Below are 14,791 nucleotides of genomic sequence, written 5' to 3' on the forward strand. Positions count from 1 at the left end.
TGGCAGTCTCATTTCCTCAGAGGGACCTCCAGCTGAGTCCAGTGGTGATCCCCAAGCTTGTGAGTGCAGCACGGATGAGAGAGGCAGCCTGCAATGATGGCTTCTGCTCAGAGCATCCACCCGTATCCACATGAGACCAGTCTCCATCGTCTCCTAGTCAAACTTTCAGAATACCATCTCTGTGTTTTCTCCTCTGCTGCTCATCGCATGTGAGAGGTCCTTCCTGTAAGCATTCAGAAAGCCATGTCATTATCCTCCTTTTTTCCCACCTTACAACTCTCCTTTAGCTCCTGCAAGGTGATGCAATGCTGACACCTTTGCCTGCCTTCCTGACGTATGTTTTATCCCATCACCGTATGTCATTGTCCAGCTTTTGTCTTTCATCTCTAGACTAGAAGTTTTTTGGGGCACGGCGTGGTGTCTTGCTTGGTGGAGGACAGTGGGGTCTATAGTTAATGTTCCTGTGTACTGTATATGATATTAAAGTACACCACACTAAATGTTTTTAGCACAGTCTATCTACTGATCTGGTCCACCTGAGTAATAAAAGCTATGAGTTGCCTTACAGAACAAGCAGAAGACCTAATATTTGAGTAATGCAAACCGCATGCGCATCAGCCCAGGGAGCATGGGCATTGCTAGCAGGGAAGGGGTTAATCCAGTCTTTTTTTTTTTTTCTGCAGTCCCTGCCGGGTGGATGAAAATGAATCACATTTCATTCTGCTCTCAGTCAGCCGAGATTGCTCTATAATTTTGTTTTTAGTCATTCGTGACTGAGACCTTCTCTGGCAAATTTAGTCACCGAATGTTTTTGCTGTTTAGCCCCAGTCGTTTGAAATCTCGGGGGAGAGTGGGTTTTATATTGCGACAGCTGAGAGATGAGCAAGGGGAAAGCTGATGGATGTTGATAGTTCAGGCTGATGATATTCACTATCGTTTCCATATCCCACATGGCCGGGCAGTGATACTCAATTCATTTATTCATGATCATATACAAAGGATTTTAGTCTTCAACATCATAATAGCTTGTGACCTTAAAGGGACATAGTCAAGTACTTTTTGGGCCAGAATTTAACCTACTGTAGAAATTGTTATCTGCTGAGAGTGATATATAATCATACCTGCATCCATTGCCTTTCATTCTGCTGTCTCTGCATGCTGCACACACATTACTAGTGAAATGAATCTCATGACCATTAGAAGAGATGGAAGTATCATTTTCATTTTTAACAGAAGGAGAAACTGAGGCACAAAGAGGTTAAACCACTTGCCTCATACAGAGTCAAGGACAAAATTACATGTAGGATTGAGGTCTTCTGTTCGTGTTATGAATAGGCAAGCAATGCCTTACACATGCTAAACAGCTCATTTGTATCATTAATCCAGCCTTAGCTCTTGAAGGAAAGTTTCAGGAAAAAAAAGAATTTCATAAAATGTAAAAGCTCCCTTCGTTGGCTGTGCTTTAGCAGCAGTTGGCAAAGAACTATTTCCACTATTTCCAGTGTTTTCTCAATGGCACTGACAATGCTTCTGATGCACAAACAGGAAACCAAATAAAACTGGGACATGAAAGTATTCCTGCTCCATTCAGAGAAAGATGGATGGGAAGAGACTCAAGTGGGATGAGCCTGGAAGGCAGAGGCATGTGCATCTACCCATGAGCTTATGTGTGCAGGACACAATGGCAATCAGTCTGATGAGAGACATTTTGTTCCCCATTTTCCAAGAGGAAGTTACGAGCACTGCAGACTCATGCAGCCTCTCTAAATGGGGTCCTGGTTCTCTTGTCGTGATCAGGAAATAAGTCTGTAGCAGGATTGCAAAGGGCTGTGGCACAGCTGAGATATCCAGTCGTGTTAGTATGGTGAGACCCTATGGTTTCTGTGGAATGGTGCTGACTGTTGACAATAGGGGCTGATGGAGAAGGCATTTCCATGATGTTAATGGCTGGCTGGTGGAGGTTAGGGCCTGAGGCCATTATTACCATTGTAAGTTCAGGAAATATAAAAATGCAGAGAGAAAAAATAAAATTGCCTTTTTATATATCAGAGAGTTTAAAGTTGAGCTGCCTGTTGCCATGGCTACAATATTCAGTTTGCAGTCTTTAGTTATTTAAGACCAAGGGCTCAATCTTGCTGAATCAGTGAACTCAATGGAAACATGTCACCCAGCCTCGGCAGGGGAAGAACGAAACCACAGTAGTGTGGTAGGAAAGGAGAACCCATTCCCATCCCATTAGAGACCATGTCCCCTGTGCTCCAGGAGGCTTTCTGAGGTGCAGGAGTGGTGCCTCTGCGAGGAGGTGGGAATGGATGCAGGCAGTTCTTCCGGAGTTCACAGGCCAGGACGCTCCACATCTGTTCTCAGTTCCTCATAGTACAGCATGGACATCTTTGGAATGGAAATGATTCGGAGCAGGGCTGATAATCCCTGTTTGTAAACTACCAGCAACTACATAAATATATGGACTATATTAACAATTTTTAAGATCAAGATTTCTTCAAAGGAGTCATAATTTTTCACTGGCAGTTAGGCATGTCTTAGATGTTCACCTTATTCCCAGAATGGGCTTTTCATGGTTCAGTTGGCAATGACATCGTTTATGTTTATGATGGAGAACTGAAGTTTTCCCAGTGTGGATGTTCAAATTCCTGTTAAACTGGATTAGGATCCCTAAAAGACCCCTGTCTACTTGGCTCTATCTGTGAAGTCAAATGACACCATGGTGGAGTACCAAGAAAATGCAACTATCAGGGTTTTTTTCCCCATCTTTAGTTCTCTTCCAGTGGATTCTCAGGGGGACATGCTACTAAACAACATCTTGTGTTGTGAAGCACTGTCTTACAAAAAAATTGGGTCCTGACTATGTGCCTTGATGCCATTCTTCTGTTTTTCCACTTGCCAAAGAAGAACCTAAGGATTTCACAATCTTTAGAGAAGGAAACAAGAAAAGAAACTACAAAATCAAATTCTCCAGGTCAGAGACAGCGCAGTGTGCGAGTCCTCTGTAGCAGGCTGCCCCAGCCTCACAAAGTAGATGCCTTTCAGTACAGACAACAAGTACGTTATAGGTTTAGATGCAATACTGAGAAACATAAATGCCTTATAGTTGCAGAACTGACTACCACATCAGAATCTGAGATGAAATTGTATGGATATGATTCTCTGAGTTGTCTCTGTCTCCTAAAGTATATCTATCTGTCTGTCTGTCTAAATACATTATCTCACAAATGAACACAGTAGCTTAGTTTTTACTATAATACTGCCATGTCCCAAAGCTGCATTGCAATGCCCAGGATTTGTCTGTGGATCCCTGCCCCCAAAATTTATCTTGCAGGCTGATCCTAGGGATATTCAAACAGTTCCCTACATCTGTAGGTTGGCTGTTTCCCTGCCTTTCTGATTCTTATACGCATTCCTTATTGCCTCAAGAATAATGATGGTCATATGTCCCCTTTGAGACATCTGGTTCATATGTGCTGTGGTTGATGGCTTTTCCTCCTCACCAGACAGGAGGTAGAGCACTCCCCAGATCAGCCTCAGAGCTTCTGCTACCCCCAAGTGAGACTAGATAAGAGTGCCCCATATTGAGACAGAGACAGGAGAGTTTTATCAGGAAGGAACATGAACCAAATGAAAGCTTTGGAATTTCACTTCAAAAGGAAGATGCCATTACCAGCCCCCTTTGTGTTTGGTTGCATGGGTGGGCAGGCATTTTATTAATGTCCTGAGCAAGCAACAGGGAATAGCTGCCTGCATGTGGTTAGTAAACAGCACAGGAAGACTACATTAGTGTGAAATTAAAGGATTCAGGAGGGAAAAGGAAGATTTCCAGAAAAATTAAACAGACCCAAATGACCAAGGAGAGGTCTTGTCTCCTTAGGGAGAGCAACACTAGTGTCATCAAAAACTCTGGAAGATGAGGAGGGAGAGGTCTCTCCAAGAGAGACATCCTGTTCACATCCTATTCCTATCCTATCCTATTTCCACATCCTATTCACCACCAGCATGACTCCATGCTTCCTCCCAACTCCACTCCCAACTACAGAGCCCTTAACACACCTCTAGCCTCCTTCCGCAGTGGAAATTGTGCCAAGTCTCCCCTTTGGTGATAACATGAAATATGAGCCATGTTTCCAGTTTAGAGCTGAAAGGGAGACTCCGATTACAAGCAGAGCACCCCAGACCCTGTGGAAGAACAGGGGGTTGCTCACATTTCCTTCCTTCTCCTGTGAGGATGCTTTCCAGGGTGCGTTAGCAGCAGTTCCCAGCATTTCTGTTAATGTTTCTCTGTCCATTTTCCAATGACGCAGGATCCATTTGAAGAAATAAGCGTGCTAGGAAGCAGGGAAGGAATGATTTCCCCATTCATTAAATCAAAACAACTTGTATTGGACAATATTGAATTTTTACTTAAGATGGATGATGCAATTGAACTTCCTTTTATAAATGAGTTATTGTTTGTTGATTGCTGCTGCCATTGTGTGTGAATCTTAAGACTTACAAACTGCTAGATAGCATTGGTTAGACCTACATATGGTGTTGAGAAAGGTTGTTGGGACTCCCTGGGAGAGGTCTTTTTCCTGCATCAGCTCTGCCCCTCTCCTACAGGCTTTCTACCAGGTAAGGTAAGTTTCAGTACAGACCACTCTGCTGTGTGGACTGATGTTTGCTGGAGGCTCAACTGTTTTGTGGGTCACAAACAAGGGCACAGTCATCCCTTCATCATCATTGTTTGCACTGTGTAAATCTGGATTTGATATAGCAAGGTCAGCCCCAAACTCACCACTGATCAGGATGAGGCTTGGGATATTGGCCCACATCATAATTTCCTGTCCCTAATGTGTGACTTAATGCACTGCCTTAGTATATTTTGTCACATCTGCACAGGAATTTTATACAATTTACATGTTGATAGGTAATTTCTTTTCTCCTTGTGTCCCGATCCTGAATTTCCTTTTCCTCTCTCTCACCCTTCTTCTCTCCTTCCTTCTCTTTCCCTGAGCTGTCAGTACTAATGAACACAGAAACATCTTTATCTAACCCCTCACGACATCTTCTGCATCTGAACTCCCTGCTAATGGCTTATGGGAACCTTCCATTGATTGGGTTAATAGAGAATAAAATTGCCTCGTAACTGTATTTCACTTTGATTTTAAAATTATGCCCCCTATCCCCATCTCTGGGGAGGAGGAGTTAACCTTTTCATTGTTCCAGTCCTGATGTGGCTACCATTGCCTTCTTTAGTTGCTACCCAGTTTGGAGCTGGGGAGGTTGGATGGAAAATAATAAAATCCTTAAAGGAAATTGGAATTTCTGTGAAGACAGTGAGAATTATCTGAGTAGAAGAAATATCATGAAGGAAACTATGCATACATTGTCAATGCTACTGAGAAAGAGTAAGAGCATGGATTACTGGGTTGCTGTATTCAACCCTCATATTAAGAATTCAGCCCCTTTTCCATCAGACCCATATTCTTCACCTGTGTTAAAGGACATGGAGAGTGTTGTCTTCTTATGACTTCTCTATTATCTAGGTTTTGTCAAAATGTTAGAGAAATGTAAAATGTTGCCTGGCTCTGCTGCCACACATTGGAATTATGCTTTTTCTATGATGTACATGGTTTATGCGGCATTTGTGTGGATATATATCTTGGTCTGAACTTTTTTCAAGATCTTTGTAAAGTGCACAGTGAGGATTTCCTTCCTTCTCTGTACTGCCTGTCGCCATTGCAACAGTAAATGAATGTGGACTTATTCTGGTCACCAAAACAAATTACCAAAGAGCAATCCAACTGGCAAAATAGTCTGCAGCACATGTAAGAGTTTTAGATATCTTTGAGATCTCTTTCCTCTATCTAACTTCATTACTGCCCTCATTTCTGGTCTTTAACATCTTGTCACAATGGTAGACAATAACAATGACATCATTTCTTATAGTAAATGTACGTGCTTTCATCCTAAAGGGTCCACGGGTGCTTTGCCAATATGTGTGGCAATAATCATGACACCCTGGCTGTGGAACAGCTGTTTGAAAGCACTGGGAAATGTATGTGGAAGTATGAAGAAAGCAACAGCACGGTGTTCCTTTGAAATTGTTGTATAGATGAGATGCAGGAGGGATATTTCTTAGTGGTGAGAAGTAATTCTCAAATATTAATTTGATCAGGGCAAACAGGATAAATACCCCATCGTGGCACAAAGGTCTTTGGTGGCAACAGTAATTAAGGATATCAGCATTTTAATTTGTTTTTAAGCATTGCTAGAAGCACAGCTCCCTTTAATTCTGCTGAGGGATTGGTTCAGCACCAACTCTGAGAGAAGAGCTCTCCCTCAGAACAATAAATACTGTTTTCTGAGGCTCTCTGCCTCTTCTGCAGGTGTTTCTTCCTTGGACCAGCAAAGCCTGTTAGTAATTAGGTGATGAGATTTGACAAGATCACAACACAGACAGATATGGCTGCAGGTTTCTGCCTCAGTTTTCAATTATTATTTATCTGAGCAAAACAGCTCCTCTGCTACATTGTAGCGGTTCACAGGATAATTTTTCAAATGAGCATTTTAGCTAATAATATCCCATAATGGCCCAGATATGCAGACTGAACCTCCTAAAAGATTTAGATGTTTATGGTATTTACCTGTAAGAGCTCCAGCTCTTGGACTGATTCCACAGTAATGCCTCTTTCCAGACTGGTTCAGGACAGATTATGACAACCATCACAACACTCGTTCTTTCTGTCTCGGGAGTGGGCCCCCACAGTTGATACAGACGCTTTGCCTGTCTGCTATTAATTTTCTGCAGATGGAGACCCTTCTTAGGTAGCAGAGAGCCTGCTCTAGTGACAGCATTCACATCCCAAGCAGCACAGTGTCCTTGCAAAAACAATTTGTGCGCATCTTTTGTCATTATTGATTGTACTCAGACTCCTCCAAAAACATGGCTTGAAAATCATCTCAAGCCTTTTCTCTGCAAGTGAGTATCTTACAGCTTGGGACATTCCCACCTACTGCTGTGAGAGAACAGACTCTGAGATCAGATAACTGCTTTTCTGTGAAAGCTTGGCATAGACGTCAATACAAGCACTAAAGAATATACCATTACAGTCCTGATTTGGGCAATACTGCTCATGATTTTCTCCTGCATGTCATTTACACTCTTCTTATCCATTGCTGGTGGTGATGGGGGTATGAATCACATTACTGCAGCTGTTAATTTTAGAAACACTGTGTGGGAATGCTGCTAAATATAGAGAGGGGTGAGTAAAAGGCCTTCCTCTTCTCAGGCATCAGTGTAAGTTCTTGGCATCTCATAGATACAGGTTGTATCGTTCCTGATTTAAGGCTCTGAAGAACCTTTGATGAAGCCATGCCTGTCCGTCATAGAGCAGAAAGCTGCCTGGAGCCAGCAGTACATTAAACAGAATGAGAGGTCTCCCAGGGCCAGGCAGCACATTGGCAGTTTGTCAGGTAGGACTCTGCCACTGAAGGTTTAATTTGAGACCTGCTCCGTGTTATTTACAGGGGATCTTGAGGCTAAGTAGGAAGGAAGAACCACTTGCGTTTGTATCCACAAGCTGAGGGGTAAAATACACAAGCTGCAGTGGGTGGAGGAGAAGTAGAGACAGTGTAGGCCTCTAGGCAGGACACAAGGGTACAGGCCTCCCCGGCAGGAAGAATTAAAAACACCATTAAAGGCTGTATGAATAAAACTGTCATGTAGCTCATGCCTGATGGCTTGGCTATGAGGCCTTTTTGGTTGCCAGACAAGAGGTGCTGATGCAAAGATTCTTTCGGACATCAGCAGTTGTAACTTGTGATCATAATGACACTCTCCCTCTCAAATGGTGGAGAGCAAGGAGTTCTGCCAGTACTACTTCTGTGAAGAAAACCAGGACTTTTATTTACTAAGATGATCTCTTTTTAAGTGAAGAGTTTCCTGCCTGATTAGCACACTGAAAGGGCTTCCTGAGCAGTCATTGTGCACCAATGTCAGCAGGAAGGTGAAGGCAGGATCTTGTGGTCAGTAGGACTAAACTGAGTGGGAGTGAGAGTAAGAATAAACTTCCAAGTGTCCCTGCAGTGCCAAAGTAATGCAGCTTTACTGGTGTGAAGCCACAGCCCACTCTTGCTGGCAATGGGAGAGAGAGAGATTACAAAGTTTCCATGTTTGCAAGCTTTAGTTTCCTCCAGGAGCAAGTAGTCACCCTGGAGTGAGTTCCAGCAAGTGTTTCTTCATCTGTCTACAAGTGAAGGTATTTGGAGAATTATTGTTTCCCCACAACTTGTATTTTTGCCTAGATTTTTTGTTTTCATTTTTCAGATTTTCCCCCTAAGACCCAAAGTACATTCCTTTGCCAAGTACAACTAAGCAAGTGTCAGCATTTTCCTAAAAAATGGCCATCCCCAAAATGGTTTTCTGCCCCAAAAATGTCAGTGGAATTATTTAAACCAGTTCCATTTATACCGGCAGAAAAAAACCCAACAAGATGCCAATATACGTCTCCATGCAAATGACATCTTGCAGCCCTGTGATAATCAAGACTTGGAACATTCTTGTACATGGAAAGGGAGAAGAAATGGTGTGTGTTTGTGTTCAGTGGGTGACAGAAAGAAGAGCCCATACAGAAAAGACCTTGCAAGCCTGAGCAGAAGAGAGCTTTCATCTTCATCCAAATAGAAAAGAGTTTGCATATCAACTGCAGAACAGAGGTCCAATTTCCATGCCAATACCAAATGAATCCTGCATGCCAGTGCAGATGGAAATTTACAGGTCAATACAAGAGAGCTTTTCTGTGAATCACACTACAAAAAAAGGTGCACATACTGACCTAAAAGCAAGCGCTTTTTTGCCCAAATTAGCCCAGAAGAGAGCTTGCCTCCCAATGGAAAAGAACCTGCCTAAAAAATCCCTTGTAGCTGCCCTAGGAGAAAAAGAATGACAGAACCAGCCTTTTCAAACCTAGACCAATTAGCAAGGTAAAAGAAAAAGTCCTATGATAATTAAAAATTAAAACCAACAAGACAACAGTGTAAAAAATGAAAGAAATGAATAAAAACAATTAGCAGAGATGAAAAAACAGGGATGGGAATGATATAAATTGAACCTATTATAAGGCACTAATGACATTCGAAAACCTAATTTTTACATTGTCAAACCATTTTGATTAAGTGTTAAATGCTGCTCTTATGAACTTGGCATATATTGTGCAAGAGCAGTAATTTCTGCCTTTATCTTTTTCGCTTTCTCTGAAAAGGTGCTTGTGTGCTGAAAGAGGCAGCGAGCTCTCATGAGTTATCAGTACTCTTTTCCCTTCCTTTGTACGTGCCAGGAAGCCCCAGCCCTGCCTGATAATGGCTACCTCCATGTTCATGTGGAGTGGGACCTGAGTAGGGTTGGGGGGCAATGAGGAGAAAGAGGTGAGAAATGATGAAGAAATTGGGTGCTGATGAGAAAAACAGACGTCTTTCTTTATAACTAGGAAACTTTTCTCCTTTTTTCCCTTTTTTCCCCCCCTTTTTTTTTTCAAAAATGGAATAAGCAAAATAATTGAAAGAAAGAAAATTGACTTTTTATTGCTTTTTAAGTGCTTAACATGAAGTTTCATCTAGTAAAATTATTGTTATTTTTATCTTTAGCTGCGTCGTTCATGCTTCTCCTTAAAGAAGATATTTCTCCAGTTCAGGATGCCAGCTGCAAGGAGCCGCGCAGAGAATGACAATGGCCTATGCAAATACAATGCATCAGCTATAAAGCCTGTTCCAGAGCACCCGCCCCTGCCGAAGCAGAGCTGCCGGCAGCACAGAATGCGGCAGGCAGGCAAGGCCTGGTCTTGAGATGCGCCAACTGGTTGAGCCTCCATTTGCTGCAACTAGGAGGTGAGAATGCTCCACACCTTGCATGAGTCCCTTTGTATTACTAGTACCACACTGCAGGGGGTGACCAGCAAGGAAGTGGCTGGAGCCACTTACACATCAGGAAGGCTCAGGGAGGCCAAATGTGGTTATTAATTTGGAATTTGTGACTCCAGATCACCATGATGTTGGTGTTCTAAAGAGTCACTTCACTACCCCAGGCCCCCATTGCATCAGCCCTCAAGAAGCTGAATGTCTCTATAATTGCCAGTTGCCTTATTTCAGAGCATGGGTTTGTCTTTTCTGTCCAAGTCTCCTCTGCACGCTCTTACTGATCAAGATTCAGCAAGATAACATACCAGGCCCTGGTAGACTTGTGCGAGGGCTTGCTACTTCAGAATTGGTCAGAAAGGTGAGAATGGAGGGAAATTTCCATTGGGCAATTAGGAATTTTCAGCAAGAAAAATAATAATAAAAAATAATTATTTTGCTTGAAAACTGAGAAGGGGCCAGGAAAGCACTTTGCAGGTAGGAATGATTATATGGCAATTTGGACTGTTCCTGGGTCCCGTGCACTCCTCAGCTCTGTCCATAGGACAGTGACAGACTGTAAATGACGGATCTGGGCTAGGTGGCAGACCAGAAGAACCGTAATCCAACATGATGGTCTGCATGCAGCAGTAGGTAACAACATGCATCTCTGCAGCACCTGTAGATCAGCAAGTCACAGTAACTAGGACAGGGACATGTAGGTATCGTGACCAAGGGCAATGATCATATGAAAGGTGATAACACAGAAATTAAACTGGGCTCAAGAGGGTGGCACATCTGGAAATTATGGTGCAAAGAGAATCTTTCTGCTTTGGCAGGGCACAAAGTCTTTTTACAGAGACATTGCATCCCTCAGGATAAAAGATTTGATCGCATCTCAGTTGGTGCCAACCTGACATGGAAGAAAAATTATACATTACAAAATGCTAAAAGACAGCTAAAGGGAAGGAGTCAGAAGAGGGGACAGAGAAACAAAAATAAATCAGGATCACTGTTAGAGAAAATAGACTGAAGGTAGAGTGAAAATATAGAAGAACTTTTGGAAGGTGAAGATTTTAGAAAGAAACAAATATTGAAGAAAAAAGAGGGGGGAATAAAAAGCCAGCACATAAAGCCAGTCAGCATGGTCAGTGTCCTTTATATCAATTTTTAGTGCTCCTCTTCAGCTGCCCTAGGAATAGTTCATAAACCACAGCATTTATTATAGGGGTGGTGTCACACACTGCAAACCTATTTTGCGAATGTTACCACTGGGGGATCACATGTTGAACTGGCAGCCATTGCAGTTGACAGGCTCAATAAATTCAAAAAGATCAAGAAGAACGCAGTTGACAGAATGTATTTGGAATGTGTATGTTCTTCTTTCTTTTTGTTCCACAAAGAAAGGAACGTGAATCCCCCATGCTAGCAGCCACCACGTTTTTATTGTAAGCCTTGTAAAATCTGATGTTAAAGCCTAAGCTCTCGGGTCATGCAATTATGTGAGTTTCTGCTTTCATTTTTTAAAATGTCAGTTTCTAACCTGTCTACCTGTGGAGAAAGACTTGGAAGCACAAGCATGTACAGACACAAAGCCAACTAATTATTGGGGTTTTTTTAATGTCTTGATGCTGGGATTCTTGATTTTGAATTTCCAGAATACAGACAATGGGCACAATGGCTTTCTTGAAGATAGCACCAAGGCAGATGTGAAGTTCTTACCATATTCCTCCAGTTTAGAGATCTAGTACCTCAGTGAATTGCATTTTGAAAAACCTGTAGGTCTTGATGTGAGTTGTACAGTCTTGACCAACCTTTAATTTGTAGCTAGTGCTTCACAGAAGTGAACTAATACAACTAAAGTCTACAAAGCTTAGCCAGCTTTTATTGCATGGAGATGCATTCCTCATATTTAATATTTATCATATTTATCTGCTCCTTTTATTTAATGTGGCAGATTTCTGGGAGCAAGCACACGTTAAATTCCGTCAAAACTGGATACAGCTCCACGGTGCTAAAAAGAACCATGATGTCGAGGATTCTGGACTGTAAAAGCCAGATTGGTGTTCCATTCAAGAGTTCATTTCATGATGTAAGGGAAAGAAGGAGCAGCAATTCAGTAAGTCAGAAAGAGGGAATGCAGGCAGCTGGATCATACATTGCACGAAAAAGAGTAGCAAGATAGTTTAAAACTCTTTCTGGTATGTTTCCAGGTGCTGCAGCCACCCTTGATGACAGTGTAGACATAGTAAAATGTATGATTTGAAAAAAGGGGAGAACTCATATCAGAAGGAGCTGATTGCTTTGAACAAGGCCACTAAAGCATAGCTAGGATTCCTCTGTTAGCTATCCTCTCGGCAGGTACCAGGTAGCCCTGTTTTCTCATGACAAAGAACAGTTGAAGCAAGGATTCACTGAGACTTAGGAGGATTTAATCTCCCCTTTCTAGCTACCTCCAGCTCCTGTATTTCTGCCTTGCTGCAGGAACTTGCTGCTTGATTCTCCAGTGCTGTGCTACAGCTTGTCTCCAGCTGTGCACTAGGAATACAAATTATGCCAGTGCCGCAGCGGGCAGAAGAGATGGGAGTATTCAGCTTGCTAAGGCTCCTCCAGGCGCTTGTGCAGATTCTCTGCTCCAGCCCTAGAAGAAGCTTCCCTCTGCAACTGCAGCTGCTGAAGCCATGGTGCCGCTCCCTTCAGGCCTGTACTAGGGACAGGGCTGTGACGCAGAGCTCTGTGGCAGCACAACCACTGTGGCATCTCGTCTCTGAAGCATGCAGCATCTAATCCATGCATGGTTTCTGTTTGTGGAGAAAGAGGGAACTGAGGTTGCAGTTTCTTCTGCCAATGTGCCCTTTCGCATTTACAGTGTAGGTACATTCTCAGACTCAGCAACTTAATTCTTTTCCTGGCAAGAGAGAAATCAAAGATGGTAGGAAAAAAGCATTTCTAATGTGCTGGTCTTGAGATGTGAAGCAGTCAGGACTAGGATTTCCCAACATGTTACCTAGTGCCTGGTCATTCCTAGTGTTGGATTTAATGTTCTTGGCTCCTCTGCCTAAGCAGAAACTGGAACATTAACTCTTCATAGATTTATTCTTCAAAATCTGTCACAGGACAGTTGAAGGGAGCAGAAGAAAGGCAGTGTTGTCTATCTAATAATAAGAAAAAGGCAGCAAGGAGTCTGAGTTTATTAGCATTTCTGCCACTGACTCATTGCATGGTTTCGGATGGTTTTGTCTTTTGCTTCTTCACAGCACTCTTGTAAATATGGTGGGTGTATGTAAATAGCCTTGATACACTTGGATGGAAGCCATGCCAGAAAGGAATTTATAAGAGGATAGGATGATACTACAGAGCCTTAGCCAAAAAACTGGAAAGACATGGCTTCCCTAGAGTCACTATGAGATATTTTCATTTGTCCTTTGGCACAGCAGCTTCAAGCCCTGACATTTAGATATCCCTCCTGTGGCTGACTCCTGCCGTGCTGTAAAAGGAATGGGAGAAGCGCACCCCTAGGATGGGGCAGAGTCCTGCAGAGCAGGCAGCAGTGGATTTGGAAGCAGAAAGAGAGAGATTTGCACTGTTCCCAACTGAAGGGACAGTGCAAAGAGAAACATACTGCTAGAGGCCACTTTGTTGAAGGGGAGTCTGACAGAAGGAAGGTCATACAGTGAAAGGTCCCTTTGTGTTGCTGACTCTTAAACTTTCTCTGGGTCCCCTCATTATAGTGTTCTCCCTCTCCCTCCCTCAGGTTACAATTGTAAAGTTCATCTTTCTTTTAAAAATGTAATTACATTTCTAGTACCTCTGTTGCGGACAAAAAATTGAAAATGTAAATCCCAGGGTTTGGGGTTTTTTTTAAAAGAAGAGGAAAATAAGAATCATGTGACTTTTTAAAAGAAAAGACTCTCAGATTTTTGGTACCTTACTCATGACTCTTGAAAGCCTGAGACTAGCATTACTAAGTGGGTTAGTACTACCAGTATGTTAGATTATTAAAGTTAGAAACTGAAAACTAATTAGGAGTTCACGTTGTTTTTTTCTCAAATGTTCCACTCAGCTGGTCAGACTGATACCAGCCTGTTTAATTTCCTTTCCTCCTGCTTGTCAGTTCCACTGTCTGTTTTTCATATTGGTAGCAGAAAGCTCCTGGGTTCATGACATATTTCAGGGAGGGAAGTCCTCTGTCAATATCCAGTGATTCTCCATCTTAGTTTAAATAAAATTAATTGGATATCACAAATGTATTTTTTGCTGAGGGTTCCAAATTTATAAAGCTTATATTTTTGCAGATATGTAAAATTCTATAGGGGACCCATTGTGCTTGAGATCCAGGTAGCCAGTTGGGGCCATTCTCTACAGTTGCTATATTCATTATCCCACTCTTTCCAGTCTCTTTTTTCTGTATCTTGCTCTTACCTTCCCTTAGACATGCTCTCTCTTTCCCACGTCTTCCCTGCAATGTTGTCTTTCTCATGCTGCCTATACTAGCCATGCCCTTTTTCCCCTGAATGCCCCCTCCCCTGCAGTTGTGGCTTCACACTGCATTGTGCGTAGCCCTTTCTGCCTGCTGTGTTTCCATCTTTGCTCTTCTGCTCCACTCCTTCTCTCCTGTACCTCTCAATTTTTCTCTCTGCCTTTGTCTCCTGCCGCCTCATTCTTCTGTCTCCCAAGGGCTGCTTTCCCAAGAGAAGCTAAGTCGAATTGATCTGCCATTTAATTACCTGATGTGTTCATTGCCTGTGCCTGCTGTTTGCAAATAGGCCTGCCTGAAAGTCCCTCTGGGAGGTGAGGTTGTGTGGCAATGGGGGAGGCGGCTAGATGGGCTGGCAGCAGCTCAGCCAGAAGGCAGCTTCCTCGGAAACAAAACACCTGCCAGTAACACCTGTGCTCGTAAATGTTTGCT

This window comes from Nipponia nippon, unplaced genomic scaffold (genome assembly GCF_047370975.1).
Source record: "Nipponia nippon isolate SJK-2023a ecotype South Korea unplaced genomic scaffold, ASM4737097v1 scaffold_9, whole genome shotgun sequence".
In the NCBI taxonomy this organism is placed as follows: domain Eukaryota; kingdom Metazoa; phylum Chordata; class Aves; order Pelecaniformes; family Threskiornithidae; genus Nipponia; species Nipponia nippon.